Here is a 23829-nt window from a genome sequence, read left to right as displayed (position 1 = left end):
TTCTGAAGGCCAGTAGACACATTTAAAAATAAGCAAATAAATCATTTCATCCCATATTCAACACTTAAAATAGAATACATTTCCAATATATGAATTTAGATTTGACCTTGTAAAAACTGAAAGCAATAAAACCCCAAATACCACAGTTACCACAGGGCTTATCTGGTAAAAGCTCTCTGTCTCAAAATATTCCTCAGAACTATCTTTTAGTGTCTCCCACATGCAAACTGGAATTTTTCTCCTGATGTTCTGTCTTTTGAAACACTAAAATCTCAAGGGTTTTTTCCCCCACCCATCTAAGTAAGTAACCGACATTCTACAGTGTTAGACAGAAAGTACAATTTTAATAATAAACATGGAAATGATTGAACAAAAGTGGTCATAATCAGGCTCTGTTCATTATTGAGCTTTGGGACTTGAGTGCCATAGGCTCACAATTTAGCATAACAGAGCTTTCTGCCAATATTTTGCAAGTGGTAAATTCAAGTTTACTGTTGGCTCTCAAAATAGATATCCAGTGTCTGAATATATGGAAGGGGATGCCTTTTGAGAACACTCTGTTTTTAAGATAGCACTTAATGTTTACCCATTTCTAAAGCAGGGTGCTTTTAATTGAAGAGGCAGATCAAAACTGCCACACCCTTTCATGGAATAAAAGATCATATTTCATTAAGTCTGAGACATTACTGTGTCATCATATGCACCACTAATGAAAAAAAAATCAAATTGTGCCTGTTAAACTATCACACAGTGCCAAGATACCAGTGATTGTAAGATTCATCACAGTTTCAGAGATTTTAAATTGTGAGAATACATGTCTTAGAATGGATGAAGTAATGTTTACCATAAGCCCCAAACAAACATTTCATAGTCACACTCTTCTGTATTGCTTTCCTATTTCCAATATCTGATACTGTCCTCATCCAGTCTACTTTATTCTGCCCTTTGAAAAAAACAATTCTTTTTGACCCCTTTACCATGTTGCCCTGGATGTAATCATGACTTCTCGCAAAAAAAAAAAAAAAAAATTTGGTCACCCACCCAGCCTGAGAGTTAGTCTCTAACCATCTCAGTTAAATATTCCTCCCTGATCCCTCCTAGTCATTTGAGAGGATATAGACATCAGCTGTGGATGCTCACTGGGCTCATTCGTGCCTTGTTAGCAGAACCTTGGGCATCAGGGCATGAAGTCCTGGCCCCAGGACCATTATCTGTACCCAGCCCTGGAAAAGCTTTCATTCAGTACTGATTGGGCTACTGCTAGGTGCCAGGCATTGTGCCAGGTGCTCTAGGTTGCAACACAGAATGAGACCTGTCCCTACAGGCAAGAACTTGCTGTCTGGTGGAAGGGTAGCTGCATAAGCAAGCACTTGAGTTCACCTAAATTTAGCCATGACAGGCAGGGCTGTCTTTCTTGATTTACTATACCCCTTTTCTTTTCCCCAGACCCAGTTTACCCCACTTCATACTATCAAATGAAAATAACCTACCTGTCATTGCAGAGAAGTCCATTAAGAATTTCCCCCAAATAGGCTACCTGGACCCATGAGCATTCTTTGAACAGGAATTGCTCTAACCGAAATCAGCCACCCTCCATGGAAGTAGGAACAACTCATCGAAAAGATGGTGTTTGTTTAAGTCTTGAAGGTAACATATCAAAGAGACCCAGCAACCTCTGACTTTATTATATGACCACTACAGCCCCATCTGCCTAATGCTACTGTTTCCTTCTCTGCCACTACCACCGTTACACACCACAGCCACAGGTATTGATAATAAAAGAACCCACTCTGGACATTGCATCAAAAAACTCTAGTTCTAGTTCAACCAGGTGTCTTCAAAGAGTAACTTACGCTTGCCATTTTCACTTTCCCATAATCTATTCACTTCTAAACCTAGTATTGAAATATTTTGCTAAGTTCACTAATAATTTCCTAATTATCAAATTCAGTGGATGCCCTTTGGTCTATTCAGTACTGACCCTCTGTCTTTGAAATACTCTTCTCCATTGGTGTCTGTGACAATACTATTTCCTGGTTCTGGCCCTGCCTTTAAAACCCATTTCTTTCTGCCTACTTTAGTAGATGACTCTCTGTCTGCATGCTCCTTACAATTTTCTCCTCTTAACCAAATACTTCTCTGGGATATTTCATTCACAGCCATGGCTTGCACTTCCATGTGGAAGATTTCAGTTCCATTTCTCTCTCCTGTTTTCTGAACTTCAGAACTGAATCTTCACTTCCTACTGAACATCTCTCTCTGGGTATTCTCACTGACCCTGTTTTAGTTTCTTAGGCTACTCAACCAAATACCATACAGTAGGTTGGCTTAAACAACAGGAATTTATTAGCTTATGGTTTGAGGCTAAAGGAAAGTCCAAATCAAGGCATCATCGAGGCGATGCTTTCTCCCCCAAAGGCTGTGTGGTGTTTCTGGGCTGGCTGCCAGTGATCCTTGGTCCTTAGTTTGTCACATGGCAAGGCATATGGTAGTATTTCCTGGTCTCTCTTTTCTCTTCTGGGTTCCATTAAATTTCCAGCTTCTTGCTTCTTGTGGCTTTCTCTCTGTCAGAATTTCACTCCACTTACAAAGAACTCCAGTAATAGGATTAAGAACTATCCTGATGGAGGTGGGCCACACCTTCTTAACTGAAGTAACCTCACCAAGGTTGAAATGTGGGAGGATAACTAACTCTATTTGGTCTACCTGACACTGGGAGTTAGAACACTAGATTCTTCCTTTTCCTTTCCCTCCCCTCATCAAAACTGACATTTCCTCAATGTAGCCAATCTCAGATGTTAGTAGGGAAGGTTTTTGATTTAACTAATTCAAACTAACAAGTACATAATGGATAGTTCCTTGATCCTCCCAGGGGTATTTGCATTATCCTTCCCAAAATACTTATTAAATGCTTAATAATCCAAGCAAGTATAGATTATTCAGGATACAGAATAAAGTGAAATAAAAATTAAAACAGAGCAAGAAAAGTTGTGTTAGAACAATAGGGTCACCATGGAGGCAAAACAGCCTTACATGGAGTTTGTTCCCTGAGGATAGCTCCTCTATGCCAGTTGGGCTTTTTATCACTTCTTTCTTTGTGCTACTTTTGAACCCATAAGTTCTGGGAAAGGCCATATGTTAACATGGTGGTGGCAGCAGTACAGGCTCCATTGGTGGAAGTGAGGCTTGTGGAGGGGTAGGGAATGTCCAGGGTATTGGGTGTGGACATCAATGACCAATTGTAGGTTTAATTTATATGTAAATCAGATAGTACTAAAGTTAGGGACTAACTATATAAAGCATGGACACTGAACTAAAGGAGGAGACAAAGGTGTTATACTAAATAGAGACTAGAAATCATTGTCTTTCAACAAATAAATGCCTTCATTATATACCGGCCTTGTAAACTGGTGATGAACGAATGACATAGTTCCTGCCTTCACAAGTAGGTTTACAGTCTAGTAAATAATTACACTAAAAACATATTACAAATGTTTCTACCTACTATGATAGAAAACCAAAGAATATCATGACCAATTATAACGGAAGGCCGTATTGAGGTGGGGGCCAGATGTGGCTTCTCTGACGAAGAATATTTCACCAGAGACCTGAAGATCAAGTCAGGGTCAACCAAATGAAGGGGGTGGGAAAGGCCAGGGAATGGATTCCATTTTAAGCAAAAGGAATGGTGTGTGTAAAACCCTAGGAGGGAAAAGTTCTTGGTGCCTATGAGCACTTGGAGGTGAGGCTTGAAGAAAGAGCACCAGTGGGCCCTGGAGGCCCTGGGGATGGGGGTAAGGAAGCTAGAGAAACAGCTCTGTCACCCAAGACCATGCCAGAGGCTTGGATTCAGTGGTAGTGAACATCAAAGATTTGGGCTTTGAATTTAAGAATTTTAAACAAGATTTAACTGAGTGACCCTGACTATTCATATAATTAGGGTTTAGAGAGGGGAAATCTGTTAGTGAGAGCAATTAAGACCTGAAGGAACATTGAAAGGACAGCTGCCCAACAGTGTAATTTGGGAGGTGCCCATTCCAAAATATCTTTCTGATCATCCCTGTCTGAAATTCTGTAGTTGGAGAATTCATCTCTTTTAAAACTCATTTCCCTTGACAGACAATCAAGGTGAAATTGTATTTTTTTTTATACCTCCAGCCTTCCTTTTCTAAAATTCTTTTTACTTCATTTAGTGACATCTCTTCCTCCTTCAGATACTCAGGACTCATAGGTCCTTTTGTCAGAGTCTACATCAGTACCTGATTTCAAGAAAGACTGTGATAGGACTTGTATGAACTTTGTGACGTAATTTTAAATCAGAGTGTTGCTTCTCTTGGATGTGCTATGTGGCTGCTTACAACTCAGACTGACTTCATTAATAAAGGAAATATTTTGGTTCTCAAAACTAAAATGCCCAGAGGAAGAATTGGCTTTGGATCAGGGCTCTGGCTCCTCATCTCTGGTATTCTTTCATCTTTTCCTCGCCTCCCTTCATGTCCACTGTGATCTTGTACTGACTTCCATTATGGTTTCAAAACTGACTGCAGCAACTCTAGGTATCACCCCTCTCAACCTCACCATCCTCACATGAGAAAGGTTCTTTACTTAGAAGGAGGATCAGAAGTCCTGGGCTTCTTCCTGAATGGCCCACCTTACATTGTGTGACACCCCTGAACCAATTCTTAGGGCCAGGAATATCTGATAATCTTGGAACCAGTCACTGAGGACAGGGGGGATGGTATCCTGCCAGTGGGCAGATGCATCATCAAAGACAAACATTTACTGCTGGAAATACAGAGAAATAGAAGGCATACTTCCTGTCCTTAAGTAACAGTATATGATCTATTGGGGAACAAAAGCAAATGCATGGAAAATAAATAGTAGCACGTTATTCCGTGCCTAGTGCCCTGTGGGTAAGATAATGAGTTCAGAAAGGAGAACAGATGCTGGGTTCTAGGGGAAAGGGGAGGGCCTGAAGAGGCTGGGAAAAGCTCAGACAGTGCTGAGGAAAGGGGAGAGAGAGCTTTTCAGGTAGCCAAGGAAGCTGGTTTTGACAGTTGCATTTTCTTCTATTTTCCCTAAAATCAGTACAGCATGTTGTTTAATTCCTAGATTTTCTTTATTGTGTAATATTTCTTCTAGAATTTTAGGATTTGGCTTCTGATCATTTGTGTATTTTCCAAAATTTCTGTGATTCCATGTTACTCTTCTAGCATCACTATTTTATAATGATGTAGTAATTAACATAACCCTATATTTCCTTTATAATGATGAAGAAAATTTTGCCAAAAACTAGGAAATAAAAATTCCAACAGTTATATCTTAAAAAATAAGTGTAGGGACAATTTCTTATCTATAGATGCTAAAAATGTTCCCTCTGTGCAGCCGGTGTTTTGCAGCATCTTAAAATGTTCAGGACTGTTACTGTTCTTTTTTGGTTTGACACACTCAGACATGAGAATTTCAGAAAATTCTGAAATTGATTTATGATCAAGTTGGTAAAGTTCTTAGCTGGCTTTATTTAAATATTGCATTGCTGGATTATTCTTACTTTAATAAACTTAGAATCAAGCTTAAAAATTTCCATTTTGTGTTATTCCTTCCAGTTCTAGTTTGCAAGCTGCTGGCATTACAGTATACCAGAAACAGAATGACTTTTTAAAGGGGGAATTTATTAAGTTGCACATTTACAGTTCTAAGGCCATGAAAATGTCCAAATTAAAGCAAGGCTATAAAAATGTCCAGTCTTTCCCGCTGCCTGCCCATGCAAAAAAAAATTCCAATCTAAGGCATCCAGGGAAAGATATCTTGGTTCAAGAAGGTTGATGACATTCAGGGTTTCTTTCTCAACTAGAAAAGCACCTGGTGAACATGGCAATGTCTGCTAGCTTTCTCTCTGGGCTTCTTGTTTCATGAAGCTCCCCTGGAAGCATTTTTGTTCTTCATCTTCAAAAGTCTCTGACTGGGTGGGTTCTGAATCTTTTCCAAAATGGTTCCCTCTTAAACGGCTCTAGTAAGCCACCCCACCTTGAACGGGTGGAAACACATCTCCATGGAAACCATCTAATCAAAAGTTACTACCCACAATTGGGTGGGTCACGTCTCCATTGGAACGATCAAAAAGCTCCCACACAGCAATATTGAATGAGGACTAAAAGACATGGCTTTTCTGTGGTCCATAGCAGATTCAAACCAGCATACTCTCCTTTTATTATATTCTGACCCTTGCTATTCGTGTCTTTCCACCAAGCATGTAAGTTCCCCTGTCTGATTGTGAATTCCTTTTGGACAGGAATCATTGAACCCCTGGAGCTTTGGACAGTGCCTGACATGTAAAAGATGCCCAATAAATGTTTAGCAAATGAATGAAAAGCAACATTTCACATATGAATAGAAAGGAAGAATACAGAGGAAATTAGATACAAGTAGATGATTTTACTTTTCACATGTGATTTTGAAGAATCTATCTTTATTATGTACTTTTGTCTAGCCAGGAGCTAACCTTGGTGTGAAGGAGATAAGACTTATATGCCTAAGAAAGTACTTTTGAACATTAGTTATTTTGTAAGACAGTCTAATTTGTGACACACAAACATGTTTGATGCTGTGGCTGCTCAAATTTTAAAAGATCTTCAGGTTCCTCTTCTGCATAATTAAGTTCTTGTCAAAACAACTTACAGATTGTAGATTCCACATGTATATTTCAGACTAGTCAACACAACTAAAATTTGATCATGATTACTAGCTTTTCAGAGCCTTCCTTCATTTCCCAGTAGGCAACTTCCTGTCAGAATTCATTTCCCATTTGGAAAATATCTCTCTGACCCACAGTTTTTTGGACACATTTCATCCTCCACATATTTGACTCTGCCCATTGTCATCAATCCTTAGCTCCTCAGATGCCAAAAGGCTCCTTTATATTCAGAGTGATAAAATCCATCTAAAGCATTAGAGGAGAGAAAACTAACAAGAATATTTAAAGAATTTTGTTCCAGTGATTTTCTAATATTAAAAAATGCTTTTAGTAGATATCTATTTCTGTTATTATAGTTTAACAAATTAAAGTAATAGCTGTTGCAGTTTAAGCAAGATGTGATTTCTGTTTTCCCTATGTCTTTATATAATTAAAATTCAACTTTGGCATAGCTGCAGTATAATTCAGTGGACATTTATGGAAACCCTTCTGCCAGCACTGCCCATTATGGTGGTCACTGCAAGAATTACCCTTTATTGCAACAACCGAGTGTGAGACAGTGTCGTCCAGATGTGACTGCTGAGGAAATTAAAAATCACTGTGGAAGAGGTTAGGTTGGAAACGCATCTTCAAAGATTGAATTTCATGTTGGATCTTAAAGAAGGAAGGTATCAGATTTGGCTTGCAAAGGGGAAAGCCATTTCAGTTAAGGGCCACTGAGGTTGGATTCATGAGGATATGTTCTGTTGAATTTTTGAATGAGGAAGGAAGGAACATGAAACAGTTATTCGTCTGACTGTAAGATATACCAGGGAATGAAGAGACTGGTGTACAAGAAGCCATTGTAGCTGACCAGCTAGTAATCAGTGAAGTCCTGTTACTAGAGTAAAGCAGATGAATATGTGAAGAGAAGGCCAAATCTCAGAAATGTTACAGAGTAAGAATCAGTTGGCCGATTGAATTTTGGGAAACAATGCAAAGTGAACCATTAAGGTTAGCTCCAAAGATGAAAGCCTATATGAGTAGGAGAAAAACAGTGTCATGTTAGTGTTAGTGTAAGTGAAGGATTAGAAAGAGAAATGTAACAGACAGATCCTTTATAGGATGCCCATATTTAGGAGGAAAAGCCAGACAAGGAATGGTCAGAGGAAAGCCAGGAACCTATGGTTTTATGGAAGCAAAGGGAAAGTAGTAGTGATGGTTAGCCTGCCTTGAGGAGATAGCTTCCCAGACTCCAGTCTGCCCAGAGGAGTCAGCTTGACCAAGTGATGATGCCCAGTTGTCTGGTCAGGCAAGCACTGGCCTGACCATTACTGCAAGTATATTTTGTGGCTGGTTGATAAACTGAAAGGCTGGTATACTAAATCAATCTGTGGCTGATTACATCTGCAATCAACTAAGGTGTGCCTCCCACCTCTCTTGTGGAGTTTGTCCAGACCCTTCCTCAGCTTCCAGCTTAACAGCTTTTCCTATGGATTTTGTACTCTTCTATTCCCATAGTTGTGTGAGACACCTTTATAAATCTCATCTTTACAGATATCACCTCTCGGTTCTGTTTCTCTAGAGAAACCTGAATAAAACAGCTTGGTACCAGGAGTAGTTCTTGAGAAACAGAATCTTTATTATGGGTTTTTACTATTGATTTTCTACTCTGATTAGACTCAGAGGCACTAATGACTCTGTTTCCAATAATCAAGATGGCACTGACAGTCCATAGCGTGAGTTGCCAAGAGAGATATTCAAAATATCACCAGTAGATTCTGCTAATCATATGCTTATATGAGACAAGGCTCTGGCTGAGAATGTTTTTGAAACCTTTATGGAAAATTGTGAGGTATGATGATATTGGCTGGTTGTGGATACAGTGATGAGCTAAAGGAATGAGCTGAAGCCTTCAAATTTGCAATGTAAGCACTGCGTGAACGGTGTAAAAGTTTCCATGTTTGCTCTGAAAGGAAATCATATTTGCTGTGGTCACAGACTTGATATCTCTGAAAACCAGACACAGAGCCTCATTGTATGAGTAGCAGATTTAAAATGTAAACTAACATCTCAACTGTGCAGGGTGTCTGCTGTTAAAGTAAGGGCTTGGTTGGAATAGAATGGGAAACATTCTATTCTGAAACATGGAATGGGAATATATGGTTTGATAATGATGATGATGGGAATATGAAATCCCTGGAATCTGCTGAGCCTTTGCTAGATAGACCTGTAATGGACTGCCCTGAGGAAAGAGCTTTCCAACCCCAGCCTGCCTTGAGAAATCAGCTTCCCAGACTCCAGTCCACCCGGAGGAGTGTGCCAACCAACCTCCACCAAAAGAAATTAACCCTTCAGTGCCTGCTAACCCTATAACCACAACCCCTGGGGAAACAGTCCTCAGTCCTCTGCTGGACTGACTAATCCTGTTTCACCAGATAAAACTGTAATGGAATGCCTTGAAGTAATTGGCTTGAAAGACACTTCTGTTTTTTTTCATGACCCACCTCTCCTACCACTCTTTTCTTCAAGACCTATAAGTAGACTAAAATCTCAACAGGCCCTGAAAGGTGAGGTACAAAATGTGACCCATGAGGAGGTACACTGTACTTCAAAAGACCTGTGTGAGTTTTCTAATATGCATAGACAGAAATCAGGGGAATATGTGTGGGAATGGATATTAAGGATATGGGAAAATGGAGGAAGGAATATAAAGTTGAATCAAGCTGAATTTATTGATATGGGCCTACCAAGCACAGATTCTGCATTCACTGTTGTAGCTCAAGGGGTTAAAAAGCACATTAACAGTTTGTTTGGATGGTTGGCTGAAACATAGATCAAAAGGTGGCCAACATTACCTGAGGTTGAAATGCCAAAACTGCCCTAGTATAATGTAAATGAAGGAATCCAGAGGATTAGAGAGATTGGAATGTTAGAGTAGATTTAACATGGAAATCTGCTCACACACCACAGGAATGTCCAGAGGATACATCTTCCACCAGAACCTTGAGAAGTAAATTTGTGAGACTAGTTCCATCATCCCTGAAGAGCTCTGTAGTCATCCTTCTCTGTAGGTCAGATATTGCCATGTGAACCGCTGTCACTGAGCTGGAATCCTTAAACAGAATGGGGGTGATTGGATCCTGAGTTGGCAGAAGTCATGTGGCAACAGTTAATCACCAGAGACAAGGAGGCATGGCTGCCATAATGGGGAACAGACTCAAAGTAGCAGTCAAAATAATAACTTGCAGACACTTTTGGCATTAGCTGCTAGACCATGGGGTACCTAGAAGTAAAATAGATGGGCAGGCCACTAAGTTCTTGTTTGAGCTATATAAGCAGGATTCTAGGTCAAGTGAACAGAAGTCTAACTTGAACTGTAAAAACAGAAAGTTACAGCCCCTTAATCTATTCCCACATATGAGACAGTTTATAGACCCAGAGCCCTTTGAATGAGGGGAGGGCTGGGTACATTTGGGGAAGGACCCTTTTACACAAGATTTGCATTGTTAACCTTTCTCCTAGCCTTCCCCAAGGAGACCTATAGCCTTTTACCAGGGTGACTGTGTAGTGGGGAAAAGGAATTGATCAGATACTTCAGGGATTATTAGACACTGGCTCAGAAGTGACACTAATTCCAGGAGACCCAAAACATCACTCTGGTCTACCAGTCAGAGTAGGGGCTTATGGATGTCAGGTGTTTTAGGTCTATCTCATAGTGGGCCCAGTGGGTCCCCAGGCGCATTCTGTGTTTCTTTCCCCAGTGCCAGAATGCATAATTGGAATAGACATATTCAGCAACTGGCAGAATCCCTACACTGGTTTTCTGACTCATCAAATGAGGGCTGTTATGGTAGGAAAGGCCAAATGGAAGCCACTAGAACTGCCCCTACCTAGCAAAATAGTGCATCAGAAACAATACTGTATTCCTGGAGGGACTGCAGAGATTAGTGCCACCACTCTTAAGGACTTGAAGGATGCAGGGATGGTGATTCCTATCACATCCCCATTTCATTCTCCTATTTGGCCTGTACAGAAAACAAATGGGTTTTAGGGGATGACAGTGGATTATTGTAAACTTAACCAGGTGGTGACTCCAATTGCAGCTGCTGTTCCAGATGTGGTATCGTTGTTTGAACAAATCAACACATCACCTGCTACCTGGTATGCAAGTATTGATCTGGGAAATGCTTTATGCTCAATAGCTGTCAGTAAGGACCACCAGAAACAATTTGCAATCAGCTGACAAGGCCAGCAGTATACCTTCACTTTCCTGCCTCAGGAATATATCAACCCTGCAGTCCTGTGTTACAATCTTGTCTGCAGGGACCTTGATCATTTCCCCTTCCCACAAGACATCACACTGGTCCATTATATTGATGATATCATGCTGATTGGACCCAGTGAGAAAGACATAACAACTATTCTTGACTTATTGGTAAGGCGTTTGTGTGTCAGAGGATGGGAGATAAATCGAAATACAGGGTCCTTCCACCTTGGTGAAATTTCTAGGTGCCCAGTGGTGTGGGGCATGTTGAGATATCCATTCTAAAGTAAAAGATAAACAGTTGCATCTGGCCTCTCCTATGACCAAAAAAGAGGCACAATGGCTAGTAGGCTAGTTTGGATTTTGGAGACAACATATTCCTCATATGGGTGTGCTACTCTGGCCCATTTACCACGTGACCAGAAAAGCTGTTAGTTTTGTGTGGGGACCAGAATAAGAGGAGGCTCTGTGACATATCCAGGGTGTTGTGCAAGCTGCTGCTTGGGCCATATGATCCAGCAGATCCAATGATGCTAGAAGTGTCAGTGGCACATAGAAATGCTATCTCTAGCCTTTGGCAGGCCCCTTATAAGAGAATCACAATGCAGACTCAAGATTTTGGAGCAAACCTTATCATTCACTGTAGATAACTATTCTCCTTTTGAGAAACAGCTTTTAACGTGCTACCTGGGTCTTAGTAGAGACTGAATGCTTAACCATAGACCACCAAGTTACTATGAGATCTGAGTTACCTATCATGAGTAGGGTGTTGTCTGACCCATCAAGCCATCATGTCGGGTATGCATAGCAGCACTTCATCAGAATAGGGCTTGAGCAGTTACATGAGGAAATCGCTCCAATGCTGATAGCCCCTATTCCTGACACGTTACCTTCTCTTTCCCAGATCAGAACTATGGCTTCTTGTGGAGTTCCTTACAGTCAGTTGAGGAAGAGAAAACTCTGGCCTGATTTATAGATGATTCTGCACAATATGCAGGGACTACCCGGAAGTGGACAGCTGCAGCATTACAGCCCCTTTCTGTGGGATGTCCTTAAAGGACAGTGGTGAGGGGAAATCCTCCCGGTGGGCAGAACTTCGAGCAGTAGACTGGTTGATCATTTTGCTTGGAAGGAGAACTGGCCAGAGTTGCATTTTTAGACTGACCCATGGACTGTTGCTAATGGTTTGGGTGGATGGTCAGGGACTTGGAAGGAGCATAATTGGAAAATTGGTGACAAAGAGGTCTGGGGAAGAGGTATCTAGATAGACCTTTCTGAGTGGGCAAGGAACATGAAGATATTTGTGTCCCATGTGAATGCTCACCAGAGGGTGACTTCAGCAGAGGAAGGTTTTAATAATCGAGTCGATAAGATGACCTGCCCTGTGGATACAAGTCATCCTCTTTCCTCCACCACTAATGCCATTGCACAATGAGCTCATGAACAAAGTGTTGATGGTGGTAGGGATGGAGGTTATACATGGGCTCAGCAACATGGACTCCCACTCACCAAGGCAGACCTGGTTACGGCCGCTGCCAGGTTCCAATCTGCTAGCAGCAGAGACCCACACTCAGTCCCTGAAATGGCACTGTTCCCCAAGATGATCAGCTTGCTACCTGGGGGCAGGTTGATTACATTGGACCAATTTCATCATGGAAAGGGTAGCAATTAGTTCTAAATGGAGTAAACACATACTCTGAATATGGATTTGCCTTCCCTGCAAGCAATGCTTCTGCAAAAACTATCATCCCTGGACTTACAGAATGCCTTATCCACCATCATGGTACTCCACACATTGCTTCTAATCAAGGAACACACTTCACAGCAAATGAAGTGTTGGAATGGGACATGCTCATGAAATTCTCTGGTCTTGCCATGTTTTCCATCATCCAGAGGCAGCTGGGTTGATAGAATGGTAGAATGACCTTTTGAAGACCTAATTACGATGCCGACTAGGTGGCAATAATTTGCAGGGCTGGAGCATTGTTCTCCAAGAGGTTGTGTATGTTTTGAATCAGCATCCACTCTGTGGTACTGTTTCTCCCACAGCGAGGATTCACAGGTCCAGGAAATGGGTGGAAATGGGAGTGGCACAATTCACCATCATCCCTAGTGATCCACTAGGAAAATTTTTGCTTCCTGTCTCGGAAACCTGAAGCTCTGCTGGTCTGTAGGTCTTAGTTCCAAAAGGAGGAATGCTCCTACCAGGAGATACAAAAATGATTCCACAGAACTGGAAATTCAGACTTGCCACTGGGCCACTTTTAGCTTCTCATACCACTGAATCAGCAGTCACAAAAGGGCATTACTTTTCTGTCGGGGGTGATTCATCCTGACTATTCAAGGGAAATAGAACTGCAACTACATAATGGAGGTAAAGAAGAGTTTTCCTGGAATACAAGAGATCCCCTAGGACCTAGGACATCTCTTAGTACTACCATACCGTGTGATTAAAGTCAATGGAAAACTGCAATAATCCACGCAGGACTACCAAAGGCCTATCTACTAGCAGGATAGTTCAGGAATGAAGGTTAGGGTCACCCCACCTGGCAAAGAACCACGACTGGGTGAAGTGCTTGCTGAAGGCAAAGGAAACATGGAATGGATAGTAGAAGAAGGTAGTGATAAATATGAACTATGACCATGTGACCAGTTACAGAAATGAAAACTGTGATTGTTTGAATATTTCCTCCCTGTTTTGTTATGAGTATTCTTGCATTTGTACATGAACAAATATCTTGTTTTCCTCTTATCATATGACATAAGTTGTGTTTTTTTATGTTATGGTATTTAGTTCATAGGAAATGAAGTTTAATAGTGAATGTTACCTAAGGACTTGCATCCTGTTCTGGAGAGATATAGTGCATTTTCCGTTGTACGCAGAATTTTAGTTGAGTATTTTAGGTGAAACATGTCTGTTATGTTCTAGTTGGATGTTTCCAGGTGATATGTATGGCTACCAAGTTGCAAACTATACATGTGATGGTTAGGTTCTGGTGTCAGCGTGGCCAAGTGATGATACCCTATTGTTTGGTCAGGTAAGCACTGGCCTCACCATTGCTGTAAGGATATTTCATGGCTGGTTGATAAAGTGAAAGGCTGGCATATTAAATCATCAGTCAGTTGATTGCATCTGTGGCTGATTACATCAGTATCAGCTAAGGCAAGCCTCCCACCACTGACATAAGCCCATCAGTTAAAGACTTTTAGGGGTGAAGAGATACTTTTTCACTGCTTCTTCAGCCAACGGGTCTCTCCTATTCGTCCAGACCCTTCATCAGAGCTGCCCCTTCTCTGACTCTTCCTGTCTATTGATTTTGGACCGTTCCGTTCCCACAGTTGCATTAGACACCTTTATAAATCTCATATTTACATATATATCCTGTTGGTTCTGTTTCTCTAGAGAACTCTTACAAATTCCGCAGTATTTCAAGAAGGCAGGGTGTACAGTGAAGCCAAGATATAGGAGGTCTGTGTTCAGTCTTGTGCAGGAGCAGGACATGCTTTTACCCTTGAGTAACTTCAGATAACTGGTGGAAGTGGAAGCTGTATGGCATAGACCCTGTGAAAAGGGATGAATCTGTGGTATAGTTGAGACTGTAAAACAAGATCCTTTAGTTACTTCTAGTAATAAACCTCTTTGAAGGAAATCCACTCCTCAACCGACTAGCATTGTACAATAAAATGCCAGTATATTATTTATACCTGTAGATTTAAAATGTACCTATTTCCACATTGTAACCCCAAAACATTATTTTTACAAACCACTTGGAAATAGCATTTTTATATTTTTGATTCTACTCTTTCAAAATTTCACTTATCCCTCTCTGGGATTTATTTCTAGGTCATTGATTCAGATTCCAAAACTAGTATTTTCTGTGAGCTTATTTTATGTTTACTAGAGTTTAAATTCAAACCTTTTCCAACAGTAGCAACCAAAATAGCTTCAAAGACATTTTTTGCATTACCTTGTTTTTTTCTTGGTTGATTATATCTTTTTCAAAAATACCCCAGATTGATAACTCCTGAGATAGAATGCCTATAGTGACAACATAAGCTCTTAGAAATGATTGAGTAATATTCTTTGGTCTTGTTCTTGTTTGTAAAAACATATTTTACTCTTAAGAGAATCCAGTCTAGGAAAACTGTACGTCAGAACAGGAGTCCATTCACTTCTTTGTTGCATGACCTTGGGAAAGTCATCCTCGAGTTTCTCAGCTATGAAGTGAGAGGATTGTATTAGATCAGTTAAGTCTTTTTCAAATAAAATAGCTTGAAATCCATGGGTATACTATTTTATCCTTTAACTGACTAACCAAGTCTAGCATTCAGTATGATTCCACATTTTAAGATATGATTGACTTGTTCTTTATGTGCTCTCCCCTCCCTGTTCTCTAAAATGTGCTGCATCCTCTGCTTATGAGGGAACATGCTCTTCTCCCCCAACATTTGGCTGACTCTCATATCCTTCCAACCTCAGCTCACATCACCTATTTTCTGGCATGCAGTGGTATCTTCAGCACCCAGCATCTGGTACAGATCAGATGCTCAGTAAATATTTGATGTTCAAGTACATAGGCTGTATTGTATTATTGCCCTTGTGGTTCAGCACCCTGAATTAGCATCAAAATCAATTACAAGTTTTTTAAAAATGGATTTCTAGGTCTTAGTTTCCTACCTTTAGTATACAAGTTACTAGAAATAGGCTTATATATTCATTTTTTAAAATATTCCCATAGTTTATGCTCAGATGAGAAGCTCTAATCTATTCTCTGCAAGTTCCTTGATAACACAGATAATTGTTTTCATCCTTTCATTCCCAGGTTTTAGGATAAATTCTCTCAGATATTAGATATACAATAAATATTTGTGCATGCATGAATCTAAATTTTGAGAAAAACAATAAATAATAAATGAATAAAATGCCCTTTCTTGTTTGCAGATATAACACCTTGCATCTTTAAGTTTGATTTCATACTACCCACATTTTTTAAATCAGTGAGAAAAGTTATTTAAGTACCCAACTCATAAAACTACCAGTTCCAGTAAAATTCAAAACTCATTATTTGTTTTCTAATAATTGTGATTGGGACTACTTTGCTTTATTTGCCTGATTTTTACAATTCTGTTGTAAGTTTGCTTTCATTATTACTGCCTTCCCATATACCTTATTTTTCAGAAGTCACAATCCGTCACTCTTTTTAGTCATTATAATTCCAGTATTGTAAAATACAGTTTTTTGGAGGTGAGAGATGTGAGGTGAAGGGACAGAATAGCAAAACCAGCCTTACCTCTGTGTTGTCTCACAACCTAAAATTGTGTACATTGTACTTATATGCTCTAGAGAAAAGAAATTAAGGGAATTGTTTTTAAATAAGAATATTATGCTATCCTGAATCTAAATCTTATCACTAATACACTGCTGGCATATGTATTAGGTATCTCTTTCTTAACAGCTTTTAAAGCAACAAACATTCAGGTGGTGTCTGCAGGTTGGGAGTCTTGGAGTGGCTTTGCCAGGTTATTCTGGTTCATGTCCTCTCACGAGATTCCATCAGGATGTTGGCCAGAGCTGCCATCATATGAAGGCTGACTGGGGCTGGAGGATCTGCTTTCCAAGTAGTTCATGCAGATACCTGGCGAATTAGCCCTGGTTGATTGACCCGCTCAACAGGGCTGCTTGAGGGTCTTCACAGCATGGCAGCTGGCTTCCCCCGAAGTGAGTGATCAAAGAGAGGGAGAGCATGGAAGGTGCCACAATATCACACTGAAGAGAATGGGAGTTTAGACTCCATCTCTTGAAGGAAGGACATCTAAGAATTTGTGGACAGATTTTAAAACCACCGTAGTCTAAAAGATAAAACACACTTTGCTACCTTAGAAGTTTTGTCCAGGATCTGAAAGCTCCTGAGATCCATTATTTATTTAGTGCTTATCCATCAATAAAAGTTGGTTATTAGAATTTCTGGTTTCTACTTCAGTATCTCTGATATCCACTTCCTTTTTATTGTTTTGTATAGGGTACTAAAAAATCATGTTGTATAGAACCAAAAGATGCCATTTTTTCTGTGTCACAGATTACCAACACTTCCTGTCCAGCATACAATTCAGAACTTAGCTTCTCTGAGAAGGCTTCTTAATGAAGGTAGAAAAAAATTTAAGAAACCTGTCCCATTTCTGCCAGGAACGGTGGGCACAATGACATAGCATTCATGGATGATTAGCAGGACAGATGCTAGAGAAAACAAACCTTCAGAAGAAGCATCTGACAAAAGCATTATAGGGAACCAATGACCATTGGTGATTTTATATAGAACTTTCAGGAAGACAGGAGAAAGGCAAAGTCATTAATAGCTGTAAGCCCAAAGGGTTTTTTTTTAAAAAAATCAACAAAAAGGCATTTAGTTAAGTGAGCCACACATTGGGCATAGTGTTTTTATATACATTTTCTCTTTACAGATAAGTTCTCACTCAATTCTTCCCCATCATCCTGCCTTCCTTCTGCCACATACTCTTCCACATCCTTATAGCACTCGCCACGATTTTGGTTTGTATCTCTCTGTCCCACTAGACTGGAAGTGCCTTGGGGGCAGGGCTCTGAATCTCTTCTTTGAATCCTTCCAGGTGTTCAAGGCAGTACCTGGCCCTTAGTTGGTTTTAGGTATTTACTGTTGAGTTTAACAAGCCCATGAGTGAATACCATTATCTTCTTTTTCTCTGTAAGAAACATAATACTCTGAGGACTCTGTAACTTGACTGGCACACATAGCTAGTAAAGTGGCAGAGTTTTTTGGGATTCAAAGTCAGACCTGTATTTTCTGCTTCAGCACACATGCTCTCAGGAAGACTCTAGGAGGGAACTGTGTGGAGAGGCCCAAGTAGCTTCCTTGTAGATCTCAGCTGGGAAAAATTATTTAGGAGTCATTTCTGTATTTACTGGAATGAAGCACCATAGTTTAAGAAAGACTGTCAGAAAGAAACAGACTGTTGATGGGATAAAAGAGTATTGAAATTAAGCTGGCTGATTATATTCAGGCTACAAAATGGTTTTACTTAATTATCTTCATTCTCTAAATGGAATACTAAAAATTCCTCACACCTAAAATGCTAAGGGAAAGTTCCTTTTCTCCTTTCCCATTTCCCCTGAGAGGATCTATCCTGGTTGAAACAGGAATTGCATGTGGTATTTAGATATGAAGTTGGAGTTCACTAAATGAGGAGACCATGTATCAGACCCTCTGGCCAAACTGGTCTCTACTAAGAAGAGACCTTGAATGCCACGCTGAGGTGTTTGATCTTCATCCCATAAAAGATGGAAACCAATAAAGCATGCCAAGGAGAAAAATGACATGATCAGGTGTGCCTTTTAGAAAAAACATTCAATAGGAGTGATCACAGAAGACCAGAGTAGGGATGTAATCGGCAGACTATTGCCAAGAGTCTTGGCCCTAAACTAAGGTAGTAGTCGAAGAGTGGATACACTTATATGATGTTTTACATCTAAATCCATTGAACCCTGGAAACAGGATGTACAGTGAGGAAGATAGAGGAATCAAGGATGGCTTCTAGGTCCCTGGCCTGAATGTCCAAATGAATGGTGATTCCTTTCCATTTGTCAGGGAACACAGGAAGAGGAGCAGGTACGGGGTTTACGGTGCTGTGGATTTGGACTGTGTGTTTCAGGTGGCTGTGGAACACCCAGGAAAGGTATTCCACCTAGAATTGGGCCTTGAGGTCAGATGGTTTAGTGAGAAAGAAGTTGCTCCAGGATATCGTTGAGAGAACTTGTGTCATAGACAAATGTGTGATGATCTTCAGTTCCTAGGTTGTTTGTACAAAGAACTGAGTAGCTTAGACAGTCTTCTTTTCACTGGGCTACTCTTGTTGGGAATTTCTCCTTCTGTTTCAATGTCCTGGGCGAGAAGCTGAAAGTTGAGTGCCTCTTGCTTTTGGTATAGAAAGAAGCTGTCTACTGTCCTATAGGGTAATGGCCCTTCCCTCTGTCCAGGCCTTTCATAAGCCTTTACAGGGAGCCTCCTTTCTCATTATGATTTGGGATCTTATATAACTCTTTTTTTTTTTTTTTTTAATGTTGTCTGTATCTATTTTGAGATGTTATTTATTTATTTTTTTAACAGGCAACCACAAACTCCTGCCTTATTTTCTTGGTAAAATACTTGTAATAATAGTGTAGTTTGGCTTTTTGGTATGGATGTTGATACAGATGTTTAGTTGTTATGAGACCTCTTTGATTAATCACTTGATATCTGATTGAACTATTGTAGATGTGCTAGCCCTCTGTTTCTGATTCAAAGAGTTATCTTTCATTGTAACAGATTTAGCTTTGATTATACTCTACGAACTTTGTCTTTTTCATTTGTAGCTTTTCTTTTTTTATGCTAATCTGATAGCACAATTAAGATGTCTGACTTCAGTTCCTTCCTTACAAATACTCTCTAACTCTTCTCTCTCTTTAATTAGCCAAAATCATTCCTGTGTAAACAAATACCAACTGGAAATTGTACCACCTACATTCCTTTCTTGTGAATATGTAAGTGCATCCCTTGTTTGTTAAATTATAAACTTTTTAAAAAACTAGATGTGAAAAAAAAACTAGATGTGACATATTTGGTCATTTTGTATGAAGCCAATAGAAAACAAAGGATCCCATCTGTGTTTCTGTTCTTATTTCCTTCTATTAAATATTCATTTTAATAATCAGAGTGGCGGGTGGAGTGAGGACAGGCTTTGCAGTCACATTGATCTCTTCCTCTTCTTAGCAGTATGGCTTTGGGTAAATTCCTTGAGTGTTGAGTGCCTCCCTGTGCTGAGGTTTTCTTATATGTATAATACGAATGATGATATTTGCATCATGGAGGTGGAAATTGAGATAAATAATGCAAGGAAGGTGCTTAGCAGGATGCCTGGTACATAGAAGGTGCTCAATAAGTGGTAGTGGTAACTAGTTTTATACAATAGCAGAAGTGCTCTCAACCAGTTCAGCAGAATAAAGGAAGCTTCCGATGCCTCTGTAAAGCACACCAGCGGATGCCCACAGCATTTTGAATAATTGTACCTGGAGGCTTCTCTCTTACACTCAGGAATTTCTACTCCAACTAGCTGAGTTGAGTTTGTTCCCAAACCTGTTTATGTTGTTTGTTGTTTGTGTTTGTTCCCAAGCCTTTTATGCCAATTGAACTCGTTATTGTAATTATGTAATTTAATTAAATATTAAGCAAACAGATGGACTATAAGCACAAAAAGACAGCTGCTTTTTCTATAAAAATTAAGTTTGAGCCTGCCCGTGCCAAAAAAAAAAAAATTAAGTTTCAAGGCTTTGAAAAGACTGAAGTTTACTCAGTAAATTAAAAAAGTCTGTCATATTAGCTGTGGATGAAATAACTGTTCAAGATTGGCGTTGGGTGGGCCACGGTGGCTCAGTGGCAGAGTTCTCACCTGCCATGCCTGAGACCTGGGTTTGATTCCCAGTGTCTGCCCATGCAAAAAAAAAAAAGATTTAAAGATTGTCGTGGGCAAGGAGAATAAAGAAAATCTAGAGGGATTCTTCATCTAGATTGTTTTCTAATTGTTTATAATTTTTTTAAACTTTCAGAAATCCTAAATCCTAAATTTCAGGAAATCAAAGTTAATATATTTAAATATAGTTGGGTCAAGGAAGAGAACAGTGCGTACTGATCATTGGACCAGTTTTCAAAGATAAAGGCTTTGACATAAATCAAAATATCAGGAAATAAAAGTATGTTTATATTTTAAGTTTTCAGTTAATCTTAGATTAGGCTCCCAGAAAGCAGACTCTGAGATGGAGATTTGCAGACAGGAAGTATGCAGGGGAGTGCTTTCCAAACAAGGCATATATGGGAATGAGAAAAACTGGACTAGCAGAGGGAAAAGTGGAACTCCAAACCCTGGCAACAGCCACTACCGTTGGCAACTCTGCTGCTAGATGGTCCCTCAGAGATATGGCAGATTGAGGCAATTTATACTTGTCCTCTGCGTTGACCAGACACTGGAGAGGAAGGGGCCTGACCTTGAGCAAGACAATTCCCTTTGGCGGAGAGCGATTCCCAAGAAGTTCACAGCTATGTACCATCAGCAGGTAACATTTCCAGTAGCTGGGGGAGCCAAATGGCACACCACAGCAGCCATAACAGTGTACATCATTTGTGTGTGTGTTTTCCCCTTTTTAACCAACTTTTAAAAATAAACCAATTGACTGTTGGTCCAGATTGCTTAAGATAAAAGGATGTTCACTGTTTATGCGTAGCTTTCAGAAGATTTCATCATGTTTAATCTTCTTTATATAGGCCAGTTGTCCCATTTGTGATGTTTAGGACTGTATTCTCACCAATCCTAAAACTTAATCACAACTAATAAATGCATATTGTATGTTTGAAGCTTGGCTGATGCTAAGCTACTCTATCTACTTTTAAATGCTTTCCAGGATATATTTTGAAATCTATGGAACCTCAGATTTTTGCTTCTTAAATTTCTAAATACTCTGGCATTTGTTGATAAACTTTGGCAAACTCCATTTTCACATAAAAGGTTATCTTCCTCTCATGCCCTATGACCTGTAAGTTATCTGCATGTTCTTCAGTTTCTCTTCCGTCTGTCATAGTAACTGTTCACCTCCTTTCCTTTCACATCAGAGTTTTCCCTTTAGACCTGCAACTCTTTGTCCTGATTCCCTATCTCTCGACTTGAATAAGGACCAGTCTCCAGGGATGCCCAAATTTCATTTTTAGATATATTCTTTCAGTTCTTAAAATGGAAGCCCTGTGGTTGTTTTTGGTTATTTATAAATATGAATTTGCTTTCCGTTTCTATCAGCTTGCTTTTGCCCCAAATTGTTAATGCTAAAGGGAAAGTCTGAATCCTTTTGAAACGTGACCATAAATATAGCACAAAAATACTATGATTACCCTACAATGTCTATTTTCCTTTAGCATTTTAGCATGTGCTGACCTTTCAGTAGGAATTCTATTCAGTCTCATTTATACTTAGCCCTTCATTTAGTCATGTTTTGTTTCCTTGGTTTCAAATTTTGTCTCTTTATGTGCACTGGGAACTGAAGCCTTTCATTTGACTTGTGATCTTGTATACTCTGGAAGCTCATACATGTAATCGTGGAACAAATAAAGCAGCTGGAAGAAATCTTTCCTGAACAAAACCCAAGTGGGGCATTTGGGTGTGAGCCAAGATTTTTCAGCAGCTACAGAGGGAGAAGTAAAAAGCTTGCCTATATTACAGCACCAACAAATCACACCTAGCCGAATAGGAATGTCCTTCAGGTAATGATCAGATGGAGGGTAGGGGCCTTTACACATTTAATTGCCTGCCTACAAAATAAAGTGTTTACAGTAACCTTCCAAGGTCTCTCCACCGAGTTAATTACTGTAATATAACTAAAGGGAGAGTGGCACTGTGACTCAGTGGACTAAACAACAGATTGAAATTCTGATTTTGGTTCAGACCGAACCTAGGCCTCCCATTAAATTGTTGTGTGGTCCTAGGCAAGATACTGAGCATTTAACTTCCTAGCATTCCATGTCTCCTTCCAGAATTAGGAATTATGATGCAAATCAGATTAACAAGCCCCAAGAAGCACTAAACAACTAACTAATAATATATGAAGTCCTGTAGAATGAAATCCTTTAACTGACTCTTTTTAGAGGTGAAAGTTAAATGCCCTACAATGACCAACCAATTACGTAAAATTCCACTTGACATTTTGACAACATCGGTTATTATGTATATATAAACGTGATTTTCAAATTCAAAAGCAAAAGCAGCTTGGAATGGAGGCAGGTTTTAAAATGTAAAGAAATGTCCCAAGTTTTTTATCATTTATCCATTCATCCAGCCAACATTAATCATCGTCGAGAGCACCCTTCTCAAACTTTAGGAGTATAAGAATTGCCTGGTGGTGATTTTAAAGCATCATTCCTGGGCCCCATTCTCAGAGTTTCTGATTCAGTAGATATTGTAGTGGGGCCTGAAAATTTGCCTATCTACCAAGCTCCCAAATAGTATTGATGTTGTCAATCTGCAGACTATACTTCGGGGTAGTGCTGTTTTAGAGATGCTGAGAATAGAAAGATGACAAAAGACATAATCATGTCCACTAGACAGATTATTATATATTACCCCACAGTAGGATTAATTGTTGTTTTTACCAACTTCCTTTGGATTAAGTTGTTTTTGGAAAATTGCTTTCAGTTAAATCATCCAGATCCAAATTAACAGGATTTGGAGGCTTATTGGACCCTGTGATATGCTGAACTGGTTCATATAGGCTCTCAAGCCGGTAATGGCACCTTGATATCTTGAAATTGCCAAACATTATGAATCAGAGAATTTTTAAATAAAAACAGGAGAGCTGGTTTGCCAGATGTAGCTGAATAGATAACTGTATCTGAGTGAGAAGGAAGAAATCCAAAATAAATGTCCCAGGTTTTGGCTTGAGAACTGAACACCAAAGTCACACATTAGTGTTAGGCAGCATGAACTTTAAAGTCTGCAAAACCAGGGTTTGAATCCTGTCATTTTCCTGTCATTTCTAGCAGAGTTCTAACAGAGTAATAAACTTCTCGAAGCCTCAGTTTCTTATTATGTTAATGGAGCCACTACCTTAAAAGATAATAAAAAATTAATCCTTGAGAGAGAGAAGTTATGCTGATTATTACTATGGAGGAGGAGCATGAGGATGGTAAGTTGATTTTTTTAATATATGGAGTTTGAGTTGCTTTGGAAAACTTAGGTAGAGAATCTTGTCATGACAACAAAGGCTAATATTGAGTGTTAACATTGTTCTACTTTTTTTAAAGGGGAATTTATTAAGCTGCAAGTTTACAGTTCTAAGGCCGTG

The 23829-nt window shown here is 39.6% G+C and overlaps 1 protein-coding gene across 7 annotated transcripts in view; it reads left to right on the top strand.

Annotated features, from left to right (window-relative positions):
- The window catches only part of EFCAB11 (EF-hand calcium binding domain 11), a 216609-nt gene that overhangs the window by 108124 nt on the left and 84656 nt on the right, over positions 1 to 23829 (top strand). For 2 of the 7 annotated variants that reach the window (XR_013160419.1, XR_013160420.1), the window contains exon 6: positions 22036 to 23670. The exons of 3 other annotated variants lie outside the window; for them this stretch is intronic. The gene's annotated coding sequence lies outside the window, so the exon portion shown is untranslated. The remainder of the gene's footprint in view (positions 1 to 22035; positions 23671 to 23829) is intronic. 2 more of the 7 variants (XR_013160422.1, XR_013160421.1) reach the window with 2 other exon arrangements.

This window comes from Tamandua tetradactyla, chromosome 12 (genome assembly GCF_023851605.1).
Source record: "Tamandua tetradactyla isolate mTamTet1 chromosome 12, mTamTet1.pri, whole genome shotgun sequence".
Taxonomy (NCBI): domain Eukaryota; kingdom Metazoa; phylum Chordata; class Mammalia; order Pilosa; family Myrmecophagidae; genus Tamandua; species Tamandua tetradactyla.
This window is presented reverse-complemented; position numbering and strand designations above follow the sequence as displayed.